At 38.2% G+C, this 21637-nt stretch overlaps 1 pseudogene; it reads left to right on the top strand.

Annotated features, from left to right (window-relative positions):
* Positions 1–558: 558 nt before the first annotated feature.
* LOC149165407 (calmodulin-like protein 3) lies at positions 559–1340 on the top strand (annotated as a pseudogene).
* The last annotated feature ends 20297 nt before the right edge of the window (positions 1341–21637 follow it).

The raw sequence follows: 21637 nt of genomic DNA, 5'->3' as shown, positions 1-21637 counted from the left end.
ATAAAAAACCAAGTTTTCACTGTTTTCAAAATAATAATTTAAAAAACCACAGTGACCTACCATTTATAAAAAAACCAAGTTTTCACTGTTTTCAAAATAATAGTGAGTCTTAAACTATTAACTTGTTTACTTACATATAGAAAAAGAAATACCACTTTGCCTCTATCTCTCCATCCATTTTACTCGTTTAATTCCCACACATTCATGATTGATCCAACATTTTTACTGTTCCATTCCAAATCCGAAGAAACTGGAAGGAGTCGAGTCTTCTTTGTAGAAAGTCAGGGCGGCACATGACCCGGCCGAGCACTTTCCAAGAGCCTTCGTACAACTAATTTTCAGAACTGTAATATCCGCATAGGAAATGACACATCTCTAAACGTTGATACACATTCATTGGTTGTTTCCTCTGAGTTTCACAGTAACTTACCGCAGGCTTCTCAATGGAAATTGCAGTGGTTACTTCTGCTCAGTTTCATAGCAACTCGCTGCCTGTAATCAAAGGCCTCTAAATACGAATCGCAGGCTTTCATAGCTACCATTCTGTAACGCCCAACATACACCGACCCTTTTTTCTTCTCTGCTCTTTCCATTGCAATAATTATTGAATTGAGGCATCTCATTCATATACCAAAAAATGGTGTCTGATCTTATCATCAGAAACCCTGCAGTTTCAAATGTTTCTGCCATGCCCATGAACTGGAGCATTATTGTATCCATGGCCCTGAGTTGGGTCCAGAAGTTTTATAGCTTCTACAACTACTATGTTTATGTCTGGGATTCTGAGATGATGAAAACTAAGTTCCCTGAACTTTGCAATAAAAAACCCAGATATTATAAGAGCTATTGTAAAATACCCGTTGTCCGGAAGTATGATTGATGAAAAAGCCAATGATCTTGTAAATAAAAGATACATGGCCTTCGTTCATACATGGGACCTCTCTCGAATTTTCAATGTCTTGGACAGCGATGGCGATGGCACGGTTACTGCAGAGGATGTAGAAGGGTTGCTGGAAATACTTAGAAATTCAAAATATATCTGATCGTAATATGAAAATAATGATGGGTTCTCTGGAGCCTCACGAGCATGCAGAGACAGAGGAGGAATTGTTGTCGGAGTTGATGAAACGTTCAGCATTTTTTATGAGAATTGGGATGGGTTCATCAGCCCAATTGAACTTCAAGAGGCCCTTCTCAGCTTAGCAGTAAAAGAAAGAAAAAATTTGGAGAGTTATGAAATGATGATCACAAGATTTGACAGAAATTCAGATGGTAGAATCGATTTTGAGGAATTTGAGAACATGATGACCATGACATACAAATCTTTGTAAATGTGTTAATAAAAACTGTCTAATGGATTGCTTTTTGTAAAATTTTGTTCCCAAAATTTCTTGATCATATGAAAATAATGGACAGTTCTAATGACATATTGCCATCTAATTCTCCTTGGTTTGTATTAGCTTTTACTGCTTAAACCCAAGATTGAATTTTCGAACAGGCCAAATGTGGTATATACATACTTGCTGTCTATATAACACGATAGCGGTCTATATAACACGATAGCGGTTTAGCGCTTTTACAGACCAGAGCAACAGAGTCCTTTCCACAACGGCTAAAACGAATCATTAATTCCTATAACAGTACGAAGACTTGCAAGTTAAATCAAATTTCTATGGCTAAGCATAAACTAACCGTAAAATTTGCACAACATATTGCTAAGGTCGGAGTTAAGCATGAGTATTGATGTTGCAAGAGCGACCCGAATCGATATATGACTTGCTTCCAAGTTCTTTTTGTCTTTGCAGATTATACCCCATATGCGCAAAGGGCGGAATTCTGCATACGGTTCACTTTTTAGGGTAAATTGTTTTCATCGCTATAAAAAAGTCTGGCAGAATTCTCCATGCTTTGGGGAAATTGGTTTCTATAATTATAAATTCCCTTACCTTCTACATCGGTTAGCTTCTTGCGCTTACAGGGGGCATGGACAAAATGATGATTAGTTGGAAATTTGATAACCTGTAGCTTTATGGGGTATCCATCTCATCAACATAAATCTTATAAGGAATTTAAGTTTAAAAATGTAAATATCATTACAACTTTGTCAATGCTAAGTTTAAAGCTTATGCACTGCTAATCACCAGAACACCTCATTAGATATCTTTGTTTTCACTAGAAGGCATGATTAGATATCTCTGTTTTCATGTCTCACTGTTTGGTTGCTTGTGATGCCCAGATCATTGCCCATCAATGGGAAGTAAGTTCAACTCTGTTATCTCCAGCTCTATTATGGAAGATTAATGCACCTCTGCTGCTTAATATTCAAAGCAACACACTAATAATTTCTATTTCTAGCCAGTTTCAATACATATACTCTATTTTATAACAAAAAATCATGTCCAACATATAAACCAGTGACACATTTGCCCATTCACAGATCCTTGTAGGTGACACTCACAACACAGAGCCAAGGAATGTATGGTTTCTCTGTGTATTGGTGTATTAGGATCTAGTAGACCAAGAGATGAGTGTAACATGTGGTTTGCACAGCATTGTACGATTCTGTTACCCACTGATTCTCAAATAGTGGAAAAAATAATACTATGTTAGGTCCAAAAAAACAATGCAATTTGTGGTTTTGAATGTGCAATCATAGCAATCATATTGTTGGCTCCCCATTAATGGCGGTGTAGAAGGTCAACGCTCCCTTGTGTTTCGTGGCACGTCCTTAAATCTAGCGATGTGTCTGTTTACTAACACCTGCGGGTTTTGGTGTAACGGCAATCCTGACTCCAACAAGTGGTATCAGAGCCAGAGGTCTCGAGTTCGAAACACATTGGGCTCGCGTTGGGGGGGAGATTGTTGGCTCCCCGTTAATGGCAATGTAGAAGGTCAACACTCCCCATGTATTTCGTGGCATGTGCATTAATGGCGGTGTAGAAGGTCAATGTTGTAGAAGGTCAACACTCCTTGTGTGTTTCGTGGCATGTGCGTTAATGGTGGTGTAGAAGGTCAACGCTCCCTGTGTTTCATGGCATGTGCGTTAATGGCGGTGTAGAAGGTCAATGCTCCCCGTGTGTTTTGTGGCATGTGCGTTAATGGCGGTGTAGAAGGTCAACGTTGTAGAAGGTCAACACTCCCCGTGTGTTTCGTGGCATGTGCGTTAATGGTGGTGTAGAAGGTCAACACTCCCCGTGTGTTTCCTGGCATGTGCGTTAATGGCGGTGTAGAAGGTCAACACTCCCCGTGTGTTTCGTGGCATGTGCGTTAATGGCAGTGTAGAATGTTATGAAACCAGCTCAAGAAAAGATATAAAGGATAGATCAACGCCTTAGAATTCAGCCTCTTCGAGGGGGCAACCTCCTTTACATTACATAAATGAACAATTCTTTGATGATACAAATGACAAAACCTCCTTTCTATATATAGGAGTCTAAGGAGTCACAATATAATCCAGCTGACCTAACAATAATAATATAAAGCCACAAAAATAACAATAGAGGGATTCTATGGGGCACAGAAATAACAACATGGGGGTAATAGGGGCACAACAATATAAATAAGGGGTATAACTATAATAGTAATGGGGCAAACACTAGTATTATAGGGACCCAACATGCCCCTCTCCTTCAAAAAAGTGTTGTCCTCAACACTTGAGTAGTTCTGGATACTTCTGCATAAAACTTTCATCCTCCCATGTGGAATCTTCAGCGGATAAGTTCTTCCACTTGATTAGATACTCTAAAATTGATTGATTTCGTAGCTGTCGAGTTCTTGTTTCTGTGACTGCTTCCGGTTCCAATATAATTTTTCCTTCCTCATCAAGTTCTGACAATATTGTTTGCACTGGGAGCTTGTCGCCTATAACCTTCTTTAAACATGAAACATGGAAAATTAGGTGCAATCGAGAAGCTGCAGGAAGCTCCAATTTGTATGCCATAGTACCAATCTTTTGCAACACCTTGTATGGACCATAATACTTTGGTGATAATTTATTATCCTTCTTAGCTTGCTTTAGGGACATTTTCTTATATGGTTGTAGTCGTAGGAATACCCAATCACCTACATCAAAACTTCTTTCATTGCGATGTTGATCTCCCTGTTGTTTCATTCTATTTTGTGCCAACATGAAGTTATCCTTTAAGAGTTGGAGGACTTGTTGTTGATGTTCGATGTGATGTTCCACTGCCTGAACCTTAGAATTTTCTCTTAAATATGATGTGATGGATGGTGGTTGATACCCATAAAGTGCCATAAATGGGGTCATTTTTGTTGCTGTATGGAAGGAAGTGTTATACCACCATTCAGCTAGAGGCAACCATTTGACCCATTGTGTCTGTTTATCAGATACAAAGCAACGAAGATATCCTTCCAAACATTTGTTTACTATCTCAGTTTGCCCATCAGATTGAGGATGATAAGATGAGCTATGAGCTAACTGAGTACCAAGACAATAAAATAATTTTGTCTAAAAATTTCCAGTGAAAATGGGATCTCTGTCACTTACGGCATTATTTGGGTTTCCATGTAGCTTTTGAATTGTTTCCATAAATGCAGTAGAAACTGTACTGGCTTTAAATGGATGTGAAAATGCACAAAAATGTGCATACTTGGTAAGTCTGTCAACTACCACCATGATGACACTCTTTCCCTCAGGCTTGGGTAAACCTGTGATAAAATCCATTGAAATCTCCTCCCAACGTTGGCTTCGAATGGATAAAGGTTGTAATAGACCCGGTGTCTTAATTGTTTCAACTTTATTTTGTTGGCAACCCAAACATTCCGCCACAAACTTTTGAATATCTAATTTAAGGCCATCCCAAAAAATTCCATCTTAACCCTGTGGTAAGTTTTTAAAAATCCTGAGTGCCCTCCTAAGGGAGAAGTGTGCAATTCCATAAGAATCTTTTGTTTTAGTTGGGAATTCTTACAAAGGTATAAGCGATCTTTATGTCATAATGAATCATTTTGCCAGCTAAATGTATCAGACGTACTGGAATCTTGTTGTAGCTTTCGAATAAGTGCCCACACTTCTTCATCATTCTTCCATTCCTCCCTTGCTTCGTTTATCCAATCTGGTTGGATAATAGAAATGGCGCACAACAATGCTTCCACATCCTCTTCCTTTCTTGAGAGTGCATCTGCCACCACATTTTGCTTCCCTTTTTTGTAGATGATTTCAAAGTCATAACCCAACATCTTTGTGACCCACTTTTGTTGCTCTTCAGAGGATAATCTTTGTTCTAAAAAGTATTTAAGGCTATCATGATCCGTTTTTACCTTGAAGTGTCTTCCCATTAGGTAGGGTCGCCATTTCTTAAGTGCATGGAGTATTGCCAACATTTCCTTTTCATAAATAGCTTTTCTTAAAAACCTTCCCTTGATTGGACGACTTTCAAAAGCAATGGGTCTTTCATCTTGCATTAGAACAGCACCAATTCCATTTCCTGAAGCATCACATTCCACAATAAAGGTTTTTGTGAAGTCCAATGTAGCTAAGACCGGTGCTTGGCACATTGCCTCTTTAAGATGTTCAAAGGCCTTTGTTGCTTCCGAAGTCCATGAAAATGCATCTTTCTTCAATAATGTTGTTAGAGGTGCTGCTATTCTCCCATAATTCTTAACAAACTTGCGATAATACCCTGTCAACCCTAGAAATCCTCGCAGATGCTTTATGGATGTGGGTATTTTCCATTCCTTAATGGCTTTAATTTTGCTAGGGTCTACCTTAACTCCTTCATGAGATACAATATGACCCAAATATTCCACCTCCTGGACTCCAAAGAAACATTTGGATCTTTTTGCATATAATTGTTTCTCCTCCAATAGTTGTAGCACCCTGTCAACATGTTCAACATGATCCTTCCAAGACTTGCTGTAGATTAGTATATCATCAAAAAATACTAACACAAATTTTCTAAGGAATGGTTTGAAAATTGAATTCATCAAACTTTGAAATGTTGAAGGTGCATTAGTAAGGCCAAAAGGCATGACCAAAAATTCATAATGACCCTCATGAGTTCTAAATGCTGTTTTCAGAATGTCTTCAATCTTCATTCTGATTTGATGATATCCCGAACGAAGATCCAACTTGGTGAAGTAAATTGATCCATGCAATTCATCTAGTAATTCATCAATGACAGGAATGGGGAACTTATCTTTAATAGTGAGCTTGTTGAGCTCCCTATAATCCGGACACATGCGCCATGATCCATCCTTCTTGTGCACCAATACTACTGGAGCAAAGAAAGAACTTTGACTTGGTTGAATTATACCAGCCTCTAGCATTTCTGCAACCATACGTTCAATTTCACTTTTTTGGGCATAGGGATATCTGTACGGCCTGATGTTTGGAGGAACACTTCCTGGAATCAGATGAATAGCATGATCATGATCACGCATAGGTGGGAGACCTTTGGGAGTCTCAAATACCTTGGAATGATTGTCCAGGACTTTTTGGAGATCTGGAGAAATAGATGATTTCGAAGTGGAAACATCTAGCGAACATAATTGTGCAATTACACCTCTTTGCTCCTTTTTTAGAAGCTTTTTCATACCATTAGAGCTGATTATCTTTCCTGGTTTCCCTGCAATACCCCTTAATTCAACTTCCTTTCCTTCCATAAAAAATTTGATGAAAAGTTCTTGAAAATTAAAAGCTATTGTACCCAAGGATTGTAGCCATTGGACTCCTAGTACAACATCAGCACCTCCCATTGGAATGGAAAGCATTGGGCTAGTCAATACATATTCTCCCATGGATAGCTTGATATTATGGCACCTTCCAGAGCAATTTATTGTTCCTCCATTTGCAATCATCACTTGACACTCTGGTGCTGGATATAGGAAGCAATTCAATTCTTTTGCTACCCTACAATGAATAAAATTGTGAGTGTTTCCTGAATCAATCAACACTATTACCTTTTTCTTCTTGATTTGTCCTTCTATCTTGATGGTTTGAGGAGTGGTAATTCCCGCCAATGCATTACAAGATATGGTCGGATTTATTTGTTCTTCATCTAGGCTTTTTTCCTGGAGTATATCTTCTTCTTTTGACCTTTCTTGCTCCTTTTCTTCTTCCTCTTCACAATCTATGTAGAATAATTTCTTCTCAGCACACTTATGACCTTTAGTGTATTTGCTATCACAACTGTAACAAAGCCCTTTTGCTCTTTTTTCTTCCAATTGTTGTGGTGTCAACCTTATATGTTGTGGAAGACTAGGGGCAACAACACTTCCGTCTTTATAGTTGTGAGTGGTATGCTTCCTGGTTGCCATAATTTTGCTTTCCATTTTTCTTGCTAACCTGAATGCCTTCTCTAATGAATCAGGTTCCCAAAGGTGAACATCATGTTGGATATTATCCTTTAAAGACCCTATGAACACATCAATCCTATGCTCCTCTGGAATATCTTTTACCCATATGTTCAATTTTTGGAACTCCTCAATGTGCTCCATTACTAAACCCTTTTGTTTGAGACTTATCAATTGGCTAAAAAAAGTGTTGCTTTTTATATCTTCATAATGTGCTATCAATTCTTCCGTAAAAATTGCCCAAGTGATAAATTTTTTACGAGAGAAAAGCCATTGATACCATACAAACTGATTTGGTTCCAAATATACAGTTGTCATACATACCTTTTGTATGTTTTGCACATTATTGAGATCGAAGAACTGCTCCATCTGTGATATCCATGTGGCGGGATCCTTGCCATCAAACTTCCTCATATCAATTTTTGGAATATGGTGGGTCTTCGATCCAACATTAGAATCTATGGAATCATGATTAACATTACTTTTGTTCGCATCATGAGTTTCCTTTACAACCTTTTCACCATTAGTAAGTATTTCTTGTAGAAAATTTGTCAAATTTGTCTTCAAATCTGCCATGTCTGTCTTCAAATCTACCATGTATCTCTTCAAATCTGTCTTCGAATCATCCATCTTAGCTTCCATACCCTTTATCTTAAATTCCACGCCATTTATCTTAGATTCCACGCCACTTATCTTAGCTTCTGTTAGCTTTTGTGAGCGTGACATTTGTTGCACTTGTTCTTGTAATTTTGATATATCATGTATCATTTCTTCCTCTTCTTCATGAGTCATGCTAGAGCTTTCAGGTTCCTTACTAGGTGTTTGCATTTTCTTTCCTCGGGGCATCAGTTACCGATAATAATGCTTTACTATGCCCTTTGAATTCCGTTAAACCAATCTTACACAAAAATTTAAAAAAAACTACACACCTTTTTTCACTTTATAGAAGCTTGATATTGAATCTGATGTATCTCTGTAATTTTGGATCATTCAGTTTTGAAATTGCGACCTGTAGTAGCCTTATGTGTCCTCTTTCCAATGCCACAAGTCTGACCCAAATTGGATTCTCCAAGGAAGAGTTATTTGAAATCTCCCATAGTGACTTGCTTTTAGACTAGTTCAGTAGAGTGAACTTGTACGACATGCCACGAGTCACTGTTTCAACCTTTGAATCTGAAACACACACACAAGAAACTACAGTCCGTCCTCTTTCTGTACCTTCTTACGAAATTTCAATCTGATCCCTAGAGAGAAAGTTATGACGATTTTCCCCACATCACCTGTTTTGAATGTAATTCAAGAGTCTGCAAAAAGACCAACTTCCGAAGATCATATCTCCGCAAATATCACGCGAAAAGCTCTGAAATTCGTACCCAAGGTTCAGCACGATTTCTTCTCAAATGGGTTTTTTTGCGACTTCTGAAACGTCACAGGAAAAAAGTTATAGCGAAAATTCCACGATGACCTGTTTGGAGCAGCGAAACCCTAGAATCCAAAGCTCTGATACCAAATGTTATGAAACCAGCTCAAGAAAAGATAGAAAAGATAGATCAATGCCTTAGAATTCAGCCTTCGAGAGGGCAACCTCCTTTACATTACATAAATGAACAATTCTTTGATGATATAAATGAAAAAACCTCCTTTCTATATATAGGAGTCACAATATAATCCAGCGGACCTAACAATAAAAATATAAAGCCACAAAAATAACAATAGAGGGATTCTATGGGGCACAAAAATAACAACATGGGGGTAATAGGGGCACAACAATATAAATAAGGGGTATAAGTACAATAGTAATGGGGTAAACACTAGTATTATAGGGACCCAACATAGAAGGTCAACACTCCCCGTGTGTTTCGTGGCATGTGCGTTAATGGTGGTGTAGAAGGTCAACGCTCATGTGCTCAAATCTAGCGATGTGTTTGTTTACTAACACCTGCGGATTTTGGTGTATATACATTTGTTAATTCTATCAGCTGACAACTTGATAAGATGCATAAAACTTGTTATGATATAGTTTAATTTTTTATTTTGGTTTTTATAGTTAATTTTGCTTAAAATCTTTAAAAAAAATTAGAAATTGGTGAAATCACTAGTTTGAGTTAGTGAATCTCACATTTTTTTTTTCATAACTCTATATATTTAAAAAACTTTCTAAACAAAAAAACCATAATTTTATTATACATTATATCACTAAATTTAAAAGAATAAAACCAAAACTTAAAATAGTTAAACTACTCTCTTTGTTCTATCCATGTTTTACCACATATAAAATATTAAACAAACGAGCTTTCATATGTTAGAGGCAGAATTTCAGATACCATTTGTATTTAAATAAATCCAATCCAAAGGTGAATTCAAATCTCGTCTCTGGTTGAATTCGAATCTCCTCAAGAGACGAGAGATCTGGCTCAGGCATGGAATTTGAATTTCAATAGAACCCTTTCTCGTCTTTCTAAACATATTTGACCGTTAAAGGAAAACTTTGAAACATTAAAAGTGACCGGTAAAATAAATTGAAATCAAATATGTTTAAATATTTAAGTTGCAAGTCATAAATTTTATTGAATAGTTTTAGGGAGGCTGAGTCTTTAGTTGCAGCACCCAGTTCTTCTCATCATTCTTTAATCAATTAGTTGGGTATTATTTTTTGAGGAAAAAAGGAACACAGAGGAAAATTTAGTGGTATTCTTTAATGGATATAGTTTGGCATACATTTCATAAATGTAGTGGTATTCTTTAATTGGATATAGTTTGGCATACATTTCATAAAAGAATTATTGATATTATAAACTAATGAACTATGGTACTTTCTTCTTTTAAATAATTACTTTTGAACCCACCTCCCCACTATTATTAAAATCATAATCATAAAACAATGATCAACTTGTTAACGTTACTGCTTGTGGCACTGGACCTTTATCTTCCAGTTAGCGGCCCACTTTCAAACATTTTTGACAATTCTGAAAGAAATATTAACTTGAATTCATATTGAATCCATATAAAAAGTTAAAGGAATAGATTGTGAAAGGTACAATATGAAATGAATATATTAAAATAAATGTGAAATTAACGCAAAATAAAAGGAAAAGTTGAAGTTAGATAGAGATTGAGACATTTTGAAGCAGAGGGAAAGGCCATAATTCCATATGAAAATTGGAATAGGTGTACAATGCGAAGAGAGAAATTATTAAAAAAATGACATGACAACCATGGGCAAGGTAGAGAGTAAGGATATCTAATACGGATTATTGATTTACATTGTAACAAGGAGGAACACAAATTATGTAAGAATCTATATTGAGAGGATATACACAAAAAGGAAGAGTGGATTATAAAGTAATAGTTGTAACAATAATAAAACAAGAACGACAGGCAGTGGTAGTCCTTGCTGCGTTTTGATAGGAGAATTAAGAAGTTTGATAGGAGATATACCTACTGTATTTGGTATTCAAAGATAGAGAGAAGGTATATATCTGAATAGCCAACTTCTGAGGAAGCAGAGGACAAAGAAAATAGTAAATTTGGTGAAACCAACTCAGTATAGATTATTCTTGGGTGCACTCTCAATCGTTCAAAAGTAAGGGCAGAGTTTGATTTAACACTTTCTAGTGAATTCTATTGCAAAGATTAGCTTTTGTGATCCAAATATTTTTTTGAAGATTTATTTTTTGTGATCCACATAATTTGTATTTGAAAAGGTAACCATCTCACTTGATGCCAGAAGGAAAAGACGCAACTCCATCGTTATAGAACATTTATAGCTTCATTGGGCTTCACACAAGATACATTTTCTCATGTCTTAGATTCTGTTTAAACTAAAATATGTTGATACTCTATTGAAAAAGAACGTCTTTAGGAAAACTTAGAATATGCTCCCAAGTTTTCATACTCTGTTGCAACTGATTATAACTCAAAATTTACTCAAAATTAGTCAGGAGGAACTCTTGAATTATATTCTAAGATATTGTTATACTCTCTACTGATTTTAATTCAAAATTACTTAGGAGGTGCGCTTGGATTATATTCCAAGATATTGTTATACTCTCTACTAATTTTATGTGCACTTGGATTATATTCCAGTTTTTACATTCTTCTGCAACTAATTGTAATTTAGAGTTGCTACTGCACTCCTTTTTGATAGTTGTCCTCCTCAACTTTATGTAGTCCATCTGCTGTAGGTTGTATCTCTTCAGTTTGCTGAATAATATAAAAGGAAGGACTGGTTGTTTCTTCGTGGACCTAGCCTAAACTGGGTGAACCATGTATATCCGTGTCTCTCTTGTTTTATGTGTTTTTTGTGTTTATATTTTTACAATATATTTTATGTGTTCCATTGCTCTGTAATATATAATTTTATAACCACTGTTATCAGAGCCGAAGGTCTATTTGGCTGATAAACTCGCAGGAGAGAAGGGTTCCTGGTTCGAGTGGGAGCAATGGTGGAAGTTGGTAGGTTTAGGGTCGAAAAATTTAATGGCCAAAACTACCAGCATTGGAAGATGCAGATGGAAGATTATTTGTACCAGATATATCTGTACCAACCATTGAGCGGAAAGACAAAGAAGCCGACGAGTATGACAAACACAGAATGGGATATTCTCGACAAAAAGACACTTGGAACAATATGGTTGTGCCTAGTGGCATTAGTAGCCTTTAATATTTCAAAGGAAATTACAACAGAGGGTTTAATGTCGACATTTGCCAAACTATATGAAAAACCCTCGCCTTAAATAAGGTATTTCTTATGAAGAGTTTATTTAATATGAAGATGTCAGAAAGTGGATCTGTCGCTGATCATTTAAATGAATTTAATACAGTTACTAGTCAGTTAAGTTCTGTAGGGGTAACTTTTGATGATGAAGTTAGGGCTTTGTTATTTCTATGCTCATTTCCAGAAAGTTGGAATATTTTGGTTATGGCCATTAGTAACTCTGTCTCTAGATCTAGTACTTTAAAGTTTGATGATGTTGTTGGTGCAATCCTTAGCGAGGAAATGCGATGGAAAAGCTCTGCTGAGACATCAGGTAATGCTTTGACTGCAGAGACTGGGGAAGAAAAATAGAAAGAGGAAAGAGCCCAAGATATCGTAGTAAGTCAAGGAAAGACAGATCTAACTCCAGATCAGGGATAGTGTGTTGGAAATGTGGGAAGAAATGACACCTGAAGAAAGACTACAAGTCTCAAAGGGGAAAAGAAGGAAACGCGCAACAAGAAAACAATCATGAAGCGAATGCCACAGGTGATGTGTTGCAAGATGCTTTGATTCTTTCATTATAAAATATTATTGATGCTTGGGTGGTAGATTCAGGGGCCTCATTCCATGCCACACCTAATAGGAAAAATTTTCATGATTATGTTCAAGGAGATTTTGGACAGGTTCAATTGGGTGATGATAAACCTTGTAAAATCATTGGAATGGGTACAATTTTCATAAAACAATGGAATGGAAATCAATTACTATTGAAAGAGGTAAGGCATGTTCCAGATTTGAAGAAAAATCTAATTTCAACAAGGAAGTTGGCAGGTGAAGGCTATGTGACTACTTTTACAGATAAAACTTGGAAGGTCACTAAAGGATCCCTGGTAATAGCAAAAGGAGAAAAGGTTGGTACATTGTATTTATGTAATGGTATTTCTAATTATGTTAGTGCTTTAACCTCTACAGGAGAAGATACGACATTGTGGCATCATAGGCTTGGGCACATGAGTGAGAAGGGGATGCATATTCCTCACTCAAGAAATTTTTTGCCAGGTTTGAAGCATGTTGATTTAAAATTCTGTGAGAATTGTGTTTATGAAAAACATAGAGAGTCAAATTCATCAGAGTTAGGAAAGAAAAGAAGGGTGAAAAATTAGAGGTTGTGCATACAGATGTATGGGGACTTTCTCAGGTATCATCTCTCGGTGGTTCTCGTTATTATGTTACTTTTATTGATGATGCAACCAGAAAAGCCTAGATTTATTGTATTTGAGATAAATTTGATGTATTTGATACTTTCAAAAAATCGAAAGGTTTGGTTGAAAATGAGACAGGAAAAAGGTTGAAGTGTCTCAGATCAGACAATGGAGGTCAATATTTCAACAACGAGTTTGATAGGAACTGTTCAGAGAATGGAATTCGCAGAGAGAAGATAGTTCCAGGAACACCACAAGAAAATGGTGTGTCAAAAAGGATGAATAGGACAATCATGGAGCGTGCAAGGTGCATGCAATTGCATGCAGGATTGCCTTTACAATTTTGGGCAGATGCTGTAGATATTGTTTTTTATCTAATAAACAGAGGGCTTTCAAGTTCCTTGGATGGTGGTATTCTAGAGGAGGCATGGACAAGTAAAAAAGTAAACTACTCATTTTTAAGGACTTTTGGTTGTGAAGCCTTTGTCCACATTAATAAAGAAAATAGAACAAAGCTTGAGGCAAAATCAAAGAAATGTACCTTTATTGGATATGGTGTTAATGACTTTGGTTATCGCTTTTATGATTATGAAAAACACAAAATCATTAGGAAAAAAGATGTCATATTCAATGAAAAGGTTTTGTATAAGGATCAGATGCAGGAAAAGGCACAGGAAAAAGAAAACAGAGAATACACAATCTCTGATGACATCACAGAAAAAGTGAAGGTACCTGAAAATCATAATGATCAACAGCCAGAACAACAACATCAACCACAACAGCAACAAGCACCTCAAACACCTGAAAGTGGTGTTAGAAGATCAACTAGGATAAGTAGATCCCCTGAATGATACTCTCCTTCACTATATTATGTATTGTTGGCTGATTCTGGTGAGCCGGAATGTTATGAAGAAGTAGTGCAGGTAGAAACCAGGAAGAAGTGGGAGCAAGCCATGAAAGAAGAGATGGACTCCTTAGCACATAACCAGACTTGGGACTTAGTCAGGTTGCCTGCAAGTAAAACAACATTGTAGAATAAATGGGTTTACAGGTTGAAGGAAGAAAATGGAGGTAGGAAAAGGTATAAAGCTAGACTTGTGGTGAAGCAGTTTGCACAGAAAAAGGGTATAGATTTTGATGAGATATTTGTTCCTGTTGTTAAAATGACTTCAATAAGAACTATTTTAAGTCTAGTAGCAGCTAAAGATTTGTATCTTGAGCAGTTATATGTAAATCCAAGCTTTCTCCATGGGGATTTGGAGGAAGAGATATATATGTAGCAGCCACAAGGATATGAGGTAAAAGGGAAGGAGAAACTAGTGTGTAGGTTGAAGAAGAGCTTGTATGGCTTAAAACAAGCTCCAAGGTAGTGGTATCTAAAATTTGATAGGTTTATGTCTGAACAAGGTTATACTAGATGTCACTCTGATCATTGTGTTTATTTCAAAAGGCAAAATGATGGCAATTATATTATATTGTTATTGTATGTAGATGACATGCGTGTTGCAGGTTCTAACATGCAGGAAATAAATGTGCTCAAAAGAAAACTAGAGAATGCATTTGCAATGAAAGATTTGGGTGTTGCAAAACGAATCCCTGGTATGAGAATAACTAGAGATAGGAAGAATCGAAAATTAACATTGTCTTAGAGTGAGTACATAGAAAAGGTGTTGAAAAGATTTAACATGCAGAATGAAAAACAAGGTAGTATACCTTTGGCTAGCCATTTAAAACTAAGTAAGGAGGTGTGTTCCAAGACTCAGGAAGAAATGGCTTATATGTCTAAAGTTCCATATGCATCATCACTTGGAAGCTTAATGTATGCAATGGTTTGCACAAGGCATGATATTGCACATGTAGTGGGAGTTGTAAGAAGGTACATAAACAATCGAGGAAAAGAACATTGGATGGCAGTGAAGTGGATTCTCAGGTATTTGAGAGCTACCACAAACCAAGCATTATGCTTTGGTGGTTCAAACATTGCTCTACAGGGATATGTTGATGCAGATATAGTGGGTGATAGAGATAGCAGGAGGAGCACCACAGGGTATGTGTTTACTGTAGGTGGAAAAATTGTCAGTTGGGTTTCAAAATTGCAGTGTTGTTGCACTCTCAACAATGGAAGCAGAGTATGTTGCTGCTACAGAGGCTAGTAAAGAAATGATTTGGTTACAAAGGTTTCTGGATGAATTGGGTAAGAAGCAGGATTTGGGAAGGTTATACAGTGACAACCAGAGTGCCATACATCTTGCAAAGAACTCTGCATTTCATTCCAAGACAAAACATATATAGCTCAAGTATCATTTCATACAGTTAGTGTTGGAAGATGGACAGTTGAAGCTGGAAAAGATACACACTAGCTAGAATCCTGTAGATATGTTAACAAAAGTTGTAACCAGGGATAAACTGAGATATTGCTCGGTTTCAATTGGTATTCAAGTATGATGATGAAGATGAGAAATAGCCAAGTCCAAAGTGGAGTCATTGTCTAGCAAATGAAGTAGCGATGGAGTTGCTATAATCAGTCTCTAAGTGGGAGATTGTTGGGTGTGGAGCTTGATTATCTTCTTTATTCAGAGGTATCACTGCATTGGACCCTAGCTTGTAATATGGTGGCAATGCCGCCTGTAATATTTGCGCTGCAAGGGGGTCCGGGGTGGGGCGGTTGCGATCTTTGGGAGCCCCCCCTAGCGGGGGATTAGGGGTAGCACCACCAAAGCTAAAAATATATGTAAAATTGCCTTGTAAAATGTTGTAATTTTGTAGTCAATCTGGGCCATTCATTAGGCTTAATTTAGGGTTTTTTCCCTAGAAGGAAACCCCTCGCTATATATGAGGGAATTGTATTGTGTCTATGTAGATTTGTATTTTGAGTGAGAAAGAGAGAGGAGATTGTGTGAGAGCAAAGAGGATATTACAACGAATCTACTGTAGGTTGTATCTTTTCAGTTTGCTGGATAATATAAAAGGAAGGACTAACTATTTCTCCGTAGACATAGCCCAAATTGGGTGAACCATGTATATCTGTGTCTCTCTTGTTTTATGTGTTTATATTTCTGTTTTATTTTTTTATGTGTTCCATTGCTCTGTAATATATAATTTTCTAACACTTAACTATGAGGAAATCTGCCTCGAACGTTGGTACTTAGGGGAATATTCAGGCTGGTGTTTTGAGGTGTTGCTGGATGTTGGATGCCTTGATCAAATCTTTCTCATTAGATATGAACCCGCGACAGTTGAGGTACTTCCTGCATCGATTGGATCCTCTTTAGTCATGATTGAAACATCCCTTTGTTGTGTCTTGATTAGTATCTATTGAGATATGTAGTGAAGCGATGGTGCATTGAGAAGTGTCTTCACTACAACCCCTCTACCATCCTATATTTCCTTGCCTGTATTTGAGGTGTTCATTTTTTTTCTTTGTTGATGAACTAAGGAGAACCACTCAGGTTTCTTTTTCTCCTTTGTATGTTTCTTATTTCCTCATTGACAAGGGTTAGATCATTTGGGATGGTTCAACTTCATCCTCTCGCAAAGGGTTTAGGTATCTAATTGTCCTCAACACCAAAGTAGAGAATTATATCATAGATTTCTTTCTTCATTAGGATTTGCAAGGGCCTCCCATGGTGGCTACATATTCTAGCACATTAGAATAAAATTTTAATTTTTTAATTTTCCAAAACACTTTACCAAATAAATAAAAAATATATATTAATACAAATACTATATATATATATATATATATATATATATCTATATATATATATATTCATTAGCTAATTCTGAATTACTGTCTTCCAGAGAGAAAAAAGGGCACCACATTGGAATAAACAACAGCTCCAGAAAACTCCAGAAACTTTTGCATGCACTCCACGTGGTTGTGGTTGTCATTTAACACTCCAAGGAATTCCAAAGGTTCATGTACAAAGAACAAAAAAGATTCCTTTATTTCAATGGTGCCACTTTGGCCATGGGCTCTCTGGCTTGGATGCAATGGCGCCACCTTCGTCATGGGCTCTCTAGCTTGGATGCAATGGTGCCACCTTCGTCATGGGCTATCTGGCTCTCTGGCTTGGATGTAATGCCAGATAGAGGGCTTGGATGTAATGCTAGATAGAGGATTAGATGTTGATATCCTACTGAATCAATCTTGGGAGGTCATGGGCAGACTGAAGCTAGTTTATTCTCCCTTCCATTGGAAAACTAGTACCAAAAGAAAAACCTCTTCTCATCATTCTGCAGCCAACAAAAAAATTATCTCATTGTTGGAGACTCAGCCTCCACTATAGAACGTAGTTGTGCAAATAAAACTCGCAAATGAGATTTTTTGTGGCAATATAAAGGTATTGCTCACATAATTTGGGTTTTGAAAATAGTTTCTCATTTGCCAGACCTGTGCACGATAATTTAAGGTGGACATGAAGATGAGCAGACACAATTTAGGACCCTAAAGGAAGAGGACAATATCTACCAAACACAAAGCAAGTGTCACAAGTGGGGATATACAACCACTTTGTTAGGATGCACCTTTGGCCAATGTAGAGTTAGAAATTATAGGCATTCATCTTTCGTAAATGAAAATATTGTAGGGTTAGAAATTACATACATTCATTTTTCATAAATGAAAATATTGTTATAAAGGATGTTGGACATGTCTGTTAGGGTTTTATTTTGGCAACTCAATGAATAAAAGCCATAGTTTTGACTGGCTAAATGTAATATTATAGCTTTTTCAAGAAACATTCAAGTAGAACTTGAGGGAAAAAATGCCAAAAAATTCACAAACAAATTCAGAATTGTACATAGAAATCTTCAGAAATTTAGGGAGAAAATGCATATTTGGTATAATTGGAATAGTAGGCTTTAGAGTTTGTTATGCTTCTTAACCTGCAAAGCGATACCCAAACATAGAAATTGCGAAGAAAAATACCGAGAACACAAAATATGCGAAGAAAATATACCCAGAGCACAGAATAGCAATGATTTTATTATCCAGAGAGAAATGTTCACAGGCCTCTTCGAGGGGGCAACCTCCAATAGAGCAGAGCTCGATTACAACACAAGACACAATACTCCTCGCAGGGAGTATCTATCCTTTATATATGACTCATACATGCAATACCACGAGCCAATATCGTGGATTTTATTAATACCATCTATCTAATACTACCGCCCATTTACCATCTAACTAATACTACCGCCCATTTGCAACTAACTGTGGTCCCGTCATTAACTGCTGGTTAACCACTTACAATTATTAATATGGGCTTTATTGACTCTTGACTATGACGTGATCCCATGACATAAATAAGGGGGTTAGGGTGGGACCCTAACATGCCCTCCCCCTTAAGACTAGCCTTGTCCTCAAGGCTGAAGCTGCGGAAACTGCTGAAGAATAGCGGCTGGTTCCCAAGTTGCATCTTCCGGCGAGGTGTCTTTCCATTTGACTAGGACCTCCTTGATCAAGCGGCCACGCAGGTGCTTGTCTCGTGTGTCTAGAACCTGTTCAGGTTGAAGCCAGATTGATCCTTCTTCATCCAATTCGGGTAGACTGGTTTGAACTCGGCAATTGTTCCCAATCACTTTCTTGAGGCACGATACATGGAAAACTGGATGGATTTTTGCTGTAGGTGGCAAAGCCAGCTTGTAAGCCACTTCTCCAATGCGTTGAAGTACTTGATATGGTCCGTAGAACTTTGGAGAGAGCTTTTGACAGCCCTTGTCTTTGAGTGAGGTTTGCTTATATGGTTGCAGCTTCAAAAAGACCTGATCCCCTTCTTGAAATTGGCGCTCTGAGCGATGTTGGTCAGCCTGTTGCTTCATACGGTTCTGAGCATGATGAAGATTCTCGCGCAAGTAGGCCAGCATGGTCGCACGGTGTTGTAAGAGTTGATCCACTGCTTGTACTTTAGAGCACCCCGTGAGGTAAGAAGTAGGGGACGGCGGAAGTTGTCCATAGACTGCTTCATAGGGAGTCATTTTGGTGGTGGCATGATAGTTGGTGTTATACCACCATTCCGCCAGAGGTAGCCACTGTGCCCAAAGGTGTTGTTTTTCTGAAGTGAAACACCTAAGGTAGGTTTCTAGACATTTGTTGACTGCTTCTGTTTGACCATCTGTTTGCGGATGATATGAAGTACTGAGTTTGAGTTGAGTGCCTTGTATTCTGAAGAGCTCCTGCCAAAAATTACTGGTGAAGATTGGGTCACGGTCGGACACAATCGAAGTGGGCATGCCATGCAATTTGAAGATTTGATCCATGAAAGTTTGAGCAACCAAAGTAGGGGTGAATGGTTGGGGTAGAGCACAGAAATGAGCATACTTCGATAGTCGGTCCACGACCACCATGATGACTGATTTGTTCCCGGACTTTGGAAGACCTGTAATGAAATCCATGGAGACCTCCATCCAAATTGACGCCGGAATGGGCAATGGTTGTAATGTGCCTGGTGTGTTGACAGTTTCCCCCTTGTGGCGTTGACACACGTCACATTCTGCTACAAAAGTAAGGATGTCCTGTTTCATGCCGGTCCAAAAAAATGATCGTCTGGTGCGAGCGTATGTCTTCTGAAAGCCCGAATGTCCTGCAATGGGGGAGGAGTGCAATTCTGCCAAAATGCGACTTTTGAGGGTGGAGGTTGGTGATATGACGACTCTGTCCTTGTAGCGAAGAATATCATTCTGCCACGAGTAGCCCTTGCTGGAATTAGGATCTGCCTGTAATTGAGAAATGAGTTGGGAGAGCTCAGGATGCGAAAACCATTCCCTGCGAGCCTCTTCAATCCAGTCTGGAATGGGGAGGGATATTGCGAGCGGAGTACTTTCCTCCTCAAATTGGCGTGACAATGCATCTGCTACCTTGTTGTCTTTCCCTTTCTTGTAAATGATCTCATAATCATAACCTAGCATTTTGGCTAACCATTTATTTTGTTGGGGGGAAGATAGGAGTTGCTCCAAAAAATATTTGAGACTGTGATGATCTGTGCGGATTTGGAAACGTCGCCCCAACAAGTAAGGTCGCCAGGTCTCCACTGCATGTAAGATGGCCATCATTTCCTTCTCATAGGTAGATTGGCCCAAGTTCTTCCCACTTAGTTGTTGGCTGGTGAAGGCCAATGGTCGCCCTTCCTGCATTAAGACTGCTCCAATACCTGTTCCTGAGGCATCAGATTCGATGACAAATGTTTTGGTGAAGTCCGGTAGTGCTAAGACCGGAGTGGAACACATGGCGGTTTTGAGAGCGTTAAATGCCTGTTGTGCCTCGTCGTTCCAGAAGAAGGAATTTTTCTTGAGAAGTTGCGTCAGGGGCTTCGCTATGCGGCCATAGTTGCGGACAAATTTACGATAATAGCCTGTGAGACCCAAAAATCCTCTCAAGCTTTTCAAGGTCTTAGGTTGAGGCCATTCTTGCATTGCCTGGATCTTTTTGGGATCAACCTTGACACCTTCACGGCCCACAATGTGGCCTAAATACTCAACTTCTTCCATGCCAAACGCACACTTAGACATTTTGACAAATAATTTATGCTTGCTGAGCAGTTGCAAGAGGATATCTACATGCTTAAGATGTGCCGCCCAAGTGCCACTATAGATGAGGATGTCATTGAAGAAGACCAGGACAAATTTTCTGAGATATGGTCTGAGGAGGTGATTCATAAGGCTCTGAAAAGTGGAGGGGGCATTACAGAGACCAAATGGCATGACCAAGAACTCATAATGGCCTTCATGAGTTCTGAAAGCTGTCTTGGGAATGTCAACTTCCTTCATGCGAATTTGGTGGTAGCCTGAGCGAAGATCCAATTTGGTGAAGAATTGAGCCCCATTGAGTTCGTCCAGCAAATCGTCAACCACTGGGATGGGAAATTTATCTTTGACTGTTAACTTATTGAGGGCCCTGAAGTCTGGACACATCCACCACTCCCCATCTTTCTTGAGGACCATGACGACTGGAGATGAGTAAGGACTAATACTAGGATGAATGACACCTGCTTCCAACAATTCCTTGATGATTTTTTCTATTTCATTCTTTTGGGTGAACGGATGTCTGTATGGCCGCACATTTGGGGTTGGGCCCCTGGCACCAATGTGATGCTATGATCATGTTCCCCTCGCGAGGGTGGAAGTTCATGAGGTTTTTCAAAGACCGTCCGATGTTTATTCAAAATCTGTTGCATCTCAGGATGAATTGGCGAAGACATGGTCTCTACTACCTGGATGGCATTAAATTGAGCTACTACTCCATGATGGCCCTTTTTTAACAATTTTTCCATACGATGCGAGCTTATGATAGAAGGGGCTCCTGCTTGTAGCCCACGGAGGGTATGTGTGTAGTCGTTCTGCTTAAAACTCATATATAACTCCTGGAAATCCATTGTGATTGGCCCAAGAGTGCGGAGCCATTCCGCACCTAGGACAATGTCGC

Source organism: Pinus tabuliformis, chromosome 5_1, assembly GCF_031772625.1.
Source record: "Pinus tabuliformis cultivar Carrire ecotype Pingquan chromosome 5_1, CPIR1, whole genome shotgun sequence".
Classification (NCBI taxonomy): Eukaryota; Viridiplantae; Streptophyta; class Pinopsida; order Pinales; family Pinaceae; genus Pinus; species Pinus tabuliformis.
The sequence above is the reverse complement of the archived record's forward strand: the minus strand, read 5'-3'. Positions and strand labels throughout refer to the sequence as shown.